This window comes from Salmo trutta, chromosome 34 (genome assembly GCF_901001165.1).
Source record: "Salmo trutta chromosome 34, fSalTru1.1, whole genome shotgun sequence".
NCBI lineage: Eukaryota > Metazoa > Chordata > Actinopteri > Salmoniformes > Salmonidae > Salmo > Salmo trutta.
Window position 1 is genome coordinate 42,725,545 of NC_042990.1, and position 7,500 is coordinate 42,733,044.

Here is a 7,500-nt window from a genome sequence, read left to right on the forward strand (position 1 = left end):
TATTATAGAGAGTAGAGCTGGTATTATAACCCTAACCCTTCATGGTGTCTATTATAGAGAGATAGAGCTGGTATTATCAACCCTAACCCTTCACTGGTGTCTATTACAGAGAGATAGAGCTGGTTATAAACCCTTCACTGGTGTCTATTATAGAGATAGAGCTGGTATTATAAACCCTAACCCTTCACTGGTGTCTATTATAGAGAGATAGAGCTGGTATTATAAACCCTTCACTGGTGTCTATTATAGAGAGGTAGAGCTGGTATTATAAACCCTAACCCTTCACTGGTGTCTATTATAGAGAGATAGAGCTGGTATTATAAACCCTAACCCTTCACTGGTGTCTATTATAGAGAGGTAGAGCTGGTATTATAAACCCTAACCCTTCACTGGTGTCTATTATAGAGAGATAGAGCTGGTATTATAAACCCTAACCCTTCACTGGTGTCTATTATAGAGAGGTAGAGCTGGTATTATAAACCATAACCCTTCACTGGTGTCTATTATAGAGAGATAGAGCTGGTATTATTAACCCTTCACTGGTGTCTATTATAGAGAGATAGAGCTGGTATATAAAACCCTTCACTGGTGTCTATTATAGAGAGATAGAGCTGGTATTATAAACCCTTCACTGGTGTCTATTATAGCGAGATAGAGCTGGTATTATAACCCCTTCAAGTGGTGGTCTATTATAGAGAGATAGAGCTGGTATTATTAACCCTTCACTGGTGTCTATATAGAGAGGTAGAGCTGGTATTATAAACCCTAACCCTTCACTGGTGTCTATTATAGAGAGGTAGAGCTGGTATATAAACCCTTCACTGGTGCCTATTCATCGGAGAGATAGAGCTGGTATATTAACCCTTCACTGGTGTCTATTACAGAGAGGTAGAGCTGGTATTATTAACCCATCACTGGTGTCTATTATAGAGAGATAGAGCTGGTATTATAAACTCTTCACTGGTGTCTATTATAGAGAGATAGAGCTGGTATTATAAACCCTTCACTGGTGTCTATTATAGAGAGATAGAGCTGGTATTTATAAACCCTACCCTTCATGGTGTTCTATTATAGAGAGATAGAGCTGGTATTATTAACCCTTCACTGGTGTCTATTATAGAGAGAGATAGAGCTGGTATTATAAACCCTTCACTGGTGTCTATTATAGAGAGGTAGAGCTGGTATTATTAACCCTTCACTGATGTCTATTATAGAGAGATAGAGCTGGTATTATAAACCCTAACCCTTCACTGGTGTCTATTATAGAGCGGTAGAGCTGGTATTATAAACCCTAACCCTTCACTGGTGTCTATTATAGAGAGATAGAGCTGGTATTATAAACCCTTCACTGGTGTCTATTATAGAGAGATAGAGCTGGTATTATAAACCCTAAACCCTTCACTGGTGTCTATTATAGAGAGATAGAGCTGGTATTATAAACCCCTTCACTGGTGTCTATTATAAGAGATAGAGCTGGTATTATAAACCCTAACCCTTCACTGGTGTCTATTATAGAGAGTAGAGCTGGTATTATAAACCCTTCACTTGGTGTCTATTATAGAGAGAGTAGAGCTGGTATTATAAACCCTACCCTTCACTTGGTGTCTATTATAGAGAGATAGAGCTGGTATTATAAACCCTAACCCTCACTGGTGTCTAATTATAGAGACGGTAGAGCTGGTATTATAAACCTAACCTTCACTGGTGTCTATTATAGAGAGATAGAGCTGGTATTATAAACCCTAACCCTTCACTGGTGTCTATTATAGAGAGATAGAGCTGGTATTATAAACCCTAACCCTTCACTGGTGTCTATTATAGAGCGATAGAGCTGGTATTATAAACCCTAACCCTTCACTGGTGTCTATTATAGAGAGATAGAGCTGGTATTATAAACCCTAACCCTTCACTGGTGTATATTATAGAGAGGTAGAGCTGGTATTATAAACCCTAACCCTTCACTGGTGTCTATTATAGAGAGATAGAGCTGGTATTATTAACCCTTCACTGGTGTCTATTATAGAAAGATAGAGCTGGTATTATAAACCCTTCACTGGTGTCTATTATAGAGAGATAGAGCTGGTATTATAAACCCTTCACTGGTGTCTATTATAGAGAGATAGAGCTGGTATTATAAACCCTCACTGGTGTCTATTATAGAGAGATAGAGCTGGTATTATAAACCCTAACCCTTCACTGGTGTCTATTATAGAGAGGTAGAGCTGGTATTATAAACCCTAACCCTTCACTGGTGTCTATTATAGAGAGATAGAGCTGGTATTATAAACCCTAACCCTTCACTGGTGTCTATTATAGAGAGATAGAGCTGGTATTATAAACCCTAACCCTTCACTGGTGTCTATTATAGAGAGGTAGAGCTGGTATTATAAACCCTAACCCTTCACTGGTGTCTATTATAGAGAGATGGAGCTGGTATTATAAACCCTAACCCTTCACTGGTGTCTATTATAGAGAGGTAGAGCTGGTATTATAAACCCTAACCCTTCACTGGTGTCTATTATAGAGAGATAGAGCTGTTATTATTAACCCTTCACTGGTGTCTATTATAGAGAGATAGAGCTGGTATTATAAACCCTTCACTGCTGTCTATTATAGAGAGATAGAGCTGGTATTATAAACCCTTCACTGGTGTCTATTATAGAGAGATAGAGCTGGTATATTTAACCCTTCACTGGTGTCTATTATAGAGAGATAGAGCTGGTATTATTAACCCTTCACTGGTGTCTATTATAGAGAGGTAGAGCTGGTATTATAAACCCTAACCCTTCACTGGTGTCTATTATAGAGAGGTAGAGCTGGTATTATAAACCCTAACCCTTCACTGGTGTCTATTATAGAGAGATAGAGCTGGTATTATAAACCCTTCACTGGGTGTCTATTATAGAGAGATAGAGCTGGTATTATAAACCCTAACCCTTCACTGGTGTCTATTATAGAGAGATAGAGCTGGTATTATAAACCCTTCACTGGTGTCTATTATAGAGAGATAGAGCTTGGTATATAAACCCTAACCCTTCACTGGTGTCTATTATAGAGAGATAGAGCTGGTATTATAAACCCTTCACTGGTGTCTATTATAGAGAGGTAGAGCTGGTATTATAAACCCTAACCCTTCACTGGTGTCTATTATAGAGAGGTAGAGCTGGTATTATAAACCCTAACCCTTCACTGGTGTCTATTATAGAGAGATAGAGCTGGTATTATTAACCCTTCACTGGTGTCTATTATAGAGAGATAGAGCTGGTATTATAAACCCTTCACTGGTGTCTATTATAGAGAGATAGAGCTGGTATTATAAACCCTTCACTGGTGTCTATTATAGAGAGATAGAGCTGGTATTATTAACCCTTCACTGGTGTCTATTATAGAGAGATAGAGCTGGTATTATTAACCCTTCACTGGTGTCTATTATAGAGAGATAGAGCTGGTATTATAAACCCTAACCCTTCACTGGTGTCTATTATAGAGAGGTAGAGCTGGTATTATAAACCCTAACCCTTCACTGGTGTCTATATAGAGAGGTAGAGCTGGTATTATAAACCCTAACCCTTCACTGGTGTCTATTATGAGATAGAGCTGGTATTATTAACCCTTCACTGGTGTCTATTATAGAGATATAGAGCGGGTATATAAACCCTTCACTGTGTCTATTATAGAGAGATAGAGCTGGTATTATAAACCCTTCACTGGTGTCTATTATAGAGAGATAGAGGCTGGTATTATAAACCCTAACCCTTCACTGGTGTCTATTATAGAGAGATAGAGCTGGTATTATTAACCCTTCACTGGTGTCTATTATAGAGAGATAGAGCTGGTATTATAAACCCTTCACTGGTGTCTATTATAGAGAGGTAGAGCTGGTATTATAAACCCTAACCCTTCACTGGTGTCTATTATAGAGATAGAGCTGGTATTATTAACTATTCACTGGTGTCTACTATAGAGAGATAGAGCTGGTATTATAAACCCTTCACTGGTGTCTATTATAGAGAGATAGAGCTGGTATTATAAACCCTTCACTGGTGTCTATTATAGAGAGATAGAGCTGGTATTATAAACCCTTCACTGGTGTCTATTATAGAGAGATAGAGCTGGTATTATAAACCCTTCACTGGTGTCTATTATAGAGAGATAGAGCTGGTATTATAAACCCTAACCCTTCACTGGTGTCTATTATAGAGAGGTAGAGCTGGTATTATAAACCCTAACCCTTCACTGGTGTCTATTATAGAGAGATAGAGCTGGTATTATAAACCCTAACCCTTCACTGGTGTCTATTATAGAGAGATAGAGCTGGTATTATAAACCCTAACCCTTCACTGGTGTCTATTATAGAGAGATAGAGCTGGTATTATTAACCCTTCACTGGTGTCTATTATAGAGAGGTAGAGCTGGTATTATAAACCCTAACCCTTCACTGGTGTCTATTATAGAGAGATAGAGCTGGTATTATAAACCCTAACCCTTCACTGGTGTCTATTATAGAGAGGTAGAGCTGGTATTATAAACCCTTCACTGGTGTCTATTATAGAGAGATAGAGCTGGTATTATTAACCCTTCACTGGTGTCTATTATAGAGAGGTAGAGCTGGTATTATTAACCTATCACTGGTGTCTATTATAGAGAGATAGAGCTGGTATTATAAACCCATCACTGGTGTCTATTATAGAGAGATAGAGCTGGTATTATAAACCCTTCACTGGTGTCTATTATAGAGAGATAGAGCTGGTATTATAAACCCTAACCCTTCACTGGTGTCTATTATAGAGAGATAGAGCTGGTATTATTAACCCTTCACTGGTGTCTATTATAGAGAGATAGAGCTGGTATTATAAACCCTTCACTGGTGTCTATTATAGAGAGGTAGAGCTGGTATTATAAACCCTTCACTGGTGTCTATTATAGAGAGATAGAGCTGGTATTATAAACCCTAACCCTTCACTGGTGTCTATTATAGAGAGGTAGAGCTGGTATTATAAACCCTAACCCTTCACTGGTGTCTATTATAGAGAGATAGAGCTGGTATTATAAACCCTAACCCTTCACTGGTGTCTATTATAGAGAGATAGAGCTGGTATTATAAACCCTAACCCTTCACTGGTGTCTATTATAGAGAGATAGAGCTGGTATTATTAACCCTTCACTGGTGTCTATTATAGAGAGGTAGAGCTGGTATTATAAACCCTAACCCTTCACTGGTGTCTATTATAGAGAGGTAGAGCTGGTATTATAAACCCTTCACTGGTGTCTATTATAGAGAGATAGAGCTGGTATTATTAACCCTTCACTGGTGTCTATTATAGAGAGGTAGAGCTGGTATTATTAACCTATCACTGGTGTCTATTATAGAGAGATAGAGCTGGTATTATAAACCCTTCACTGGTGTCTATTATAGAGAGATAGAGCTGGTATTATAAACCCTTCACTGGTGTCTATTATAGAGAGATAGAGCTGGTATTATAAACCCTAACCCTTCACTGGTGTCTATTATAGAGAGATAGAGCTGGTATTATTAACCCTTCACTGGTGTCTATTATAGAGAGATAGAGCTGGTATTATAAACCCTTCACTGGTGTCTATTATAGAGAGGTAGAGCTGGTATTATAAACCCTAACCCTTCACTGGTGTCTATTATAGAGATAGAGCTGGTATTATTAACCCTTCACTGGTGTCTATTATAGAGAGATAGAGCTGGTATTATAAACCCTTCACTGGTGTCTATTATAGAGAGATAGAGCTGGTATTATAAACCCTTCACTGGTGTCTATTATAGAGAGATAGAGCTGGTATTATAAACTCTTCACTGGTGTCTATTATAGAGAGGTAGAGCTGGTATTATAAACCCTTCACTGGTGTCTATTATAGAGAGGTATTTTAGTTGGTATTTTAGTTTGTGCCAAAAACAAATGAGCCATCATAAATAGAAACAGAGAGCGAGTCACATTTGTTAATTTTATTGATAAATTCTTTTTTTATTTTTTATTATTCCAAGCTACAGTTTCAATGCACTGAATTAAACTATGTACAAGAAGAGAGAGAGAGAGTTTCTGTATTCATCATCACATTCAGAACAAGATTAGTTAAGAGATTGTGCCTATTGTGTCTAGACAGGATTGCATATCTACCACAACGCTAGCTAGGTTTCACTGGCTTCAGGAAACAATCAGCCAATAAGCAGGAAGTCAGCTACATTCTAGTAGCGGAGGTGGGAGAGCTGGAGAGTTAAGGATCGGATATTGGGGGCCCGGTTTACCTGGTTCTAACCCGTGAACTAAGCCTTGGGGGGGTTGGGCCCCAGAACATTCCAACAGTACCTTTCCTTTCTGAATCAGAAACCTAATATAACACTTGGTGTAAAACAAAAACATGCATAGTGTTTCCCACCAATGATGAGAAGGCTAGTAGTTAGGTATGCTGTGAAACACTAGGGCATGATAACAGTACGGTGGAGGTAAACACTAGGGCATGATAACAGTATAGTGGTGGTAAACACTAGGGCATGATAACAGTACAGTGGAGGTAAACACTAGGACATGATAACAGTACGGTGGAGGTAAACACTAGGGCATGATAACAGTACGGTGGAGGTAAACACTAGGGCATGATAACAGTATAGTGGTGGTAAACACTAGGGCATGATAACAGCATAGTGGAGGTAAACACTAGGGCATGATAACAGTATAGTGGAGGTAAACACTAGGACATGATAACAGTATAGTGGAGGTAAACACTAGGGCATGATAACAGTATAGTGGAGGTAAACACTAGGACATGATAACAGTATGGTGGAGGTAAACACTAGGGCATGATAACAGTACAGTGGAGGTAAACACTAGGGCATGATAACAGTATAGTGGAGGTAAACACTAGGGCATGATAACAGTACAGTGGAGGTAAACACTAGGACATGATAACAGTACGGTGGAGGTAAACACTAGGGCATGATAACAGCATAGTGGAGGTAAACACTAGGGCATGATAACAGTATAGTGGAGGTAAACACCAGGGCATGATAACAGTACAGTGGAGGTAAACACCAGGGCATGATAACAGTATAGTGGAGGTAAACACTAGGACATGATAACAGTATAGTGGAGGTAAACACTAGGGCATGATAACAGTACGGTGGAGGTAAACACTAGGGCATGATAACAGTACGGTGGAGGTAAACACTAGGACATGATAACAGTATAGTGGAGGTAAACACTAGGGCATGATAACAGCACAGTGGAGGTAAACACTAGGACATGATAACAGTATAGTGGAGGTAAACACTAGGGCATGATAACAGTATAGTGGAGGTAAACACTAGGACATGATAACAATATAGTGGAGGTAAACACTAGGGCATGATAACAGTACGGTGGAGGTAAACACTAGGGCATGATAACAGTACAGTGGAGGTAAACACTAGGGCATGATAACAGTACAGTGGAGGTAAACACTAGGACATGATAACAATATAGTGGAGGTAAACAC